The sequence below is a fragment of the Muscardinus avellanarius genome, assembly GCF_963383645.1.
Source record: "Muscardinus avellanarius genome assembly, chromosome: 4".
Taxonomy (NCBI): Eukaryota; Metazoa; Chordata; class Mammalia; order Rodentia; family Gliridae; genus Muscardinus; species Muscardinus avellanarius.
In genome coordinates this window covers 126,577,048-126,578,438 of record NC_137789.1, presented here as the reverse complement: position 1 = coordinate 126,578,438, position 1,391 = coordinate 126,577,048, and positions in this window count along the sequence as shown.

The following is a 1,391-nucleotide window of genomic DNA, read 5'->3' as shown; positions in this document are numbered from 1 at the left end:
CCGGGTCGAGGGACTCTAGGCCCCAGGCAGAGTAGTGCGGAGCACGCTGGACCCATGGGGAAACTGACCGGGTCACAGTGCTACTGCGTGCCTGTCCCACTACCTCCTCAAACCACATATACTGTCTTCTCTTATTAAAAAAAAAAAAAAAAAAGGAAAAGAAGAAAAAGAAAAAGGAAAAATATCCGAGAGGAGTTAAGAAAGCTGTGGCGGATGCCAGGACACTGGAGATGCAGACAAAACTTATCCAAATGCACTGGAACTTATGGAAAAATTCCCCATGAAGGAAGACTGCTGTTTCCCTATATTGGTAAGAATCTTGGACATCACCTGTAAGGAGAGAGTTTAGCGGAGACCAAGGAGAAAGGCGGTGTTGAAAGCTGTCTCCGTGATGGCGGTGGAGACTTGTATTCAGGAGAAGCAGAAATCGGATACTACCAACCTTATTATTTTTTTTTTTTTGGAGAAATTACACCAAATGTCGAATGCTACCATCACGCATGCTTAGGAACACTGGACAACATTCAGAGTGGAAAAAGAGCCTGGGAAGGATTTGGAACGGTGGAGGCAGTGGCAATGGCAGTGGCCAGTACTCAGGGGAAGCAGAGATCTGATGCATTATACCTGGAACCTTTGAAATAATAACCCCAGAGACAGAATGTTACCACCACGCACCCTCGAGAACGTGGGACAATTGGGTGGGTGAAGAGGGTGCTCGGATTGGAGCCTGCCGAGGGGTGAGGCCCGCGACGGACACAGCAAAGCTGGGATCGGAGCCTGCCAAGGGGTTAGGCTGGTGCTGGGGCCAGTGAGGCTAGGATCGGAGCCTGCCGTGAGGCAAGGCCGGTGATAGGGCCTTCAAGGCCAGGATCGGAGCCTGCCGAGGGGTTAGGCCAGTGCCGGGGCCAGCAAGGCCAGGATCAGAACCTGCCGTGAGGCAAGGCCAGTGCTGGAGCTTCAAGACAGTGATTGGAGCCTGCTGAGGGGTTAGGCCGGTGCAGGGGCCAATGGCTGACATCGGAGCCTGCTGTGAGGCAAGGCCACTACTGGAGTCTCCGAGGCTGAGATCAGAGCCTGCCAAGGGGTTAGGCTGATGCTGGGGCCAGTGAGGCTGTCATTGGAGCCTGCCGTGAGGCAAGGCCGGTGCTGGGGCCTTCGAGGCCGGGATCGGAACCTGCCGAGGGGTTAGGCCGGTGCCAGGGCCAGCAAGGCCAGGGTCAGAGCTCACTGTGAGGAAAGGCCAGTACTGGGGCCTCCGAGGCCTGGATTGGAGCCTGCCGAGGGGTTAGGCCGGTGCTGGGGCCAGCGAAGGCAGCATCGGAGCCTGCTGTGAGGCAAGGCCAGTGCTGGGGCCTCCGAGGCTGGGATCGGAGCCTGTCAAGGGGCTAGAC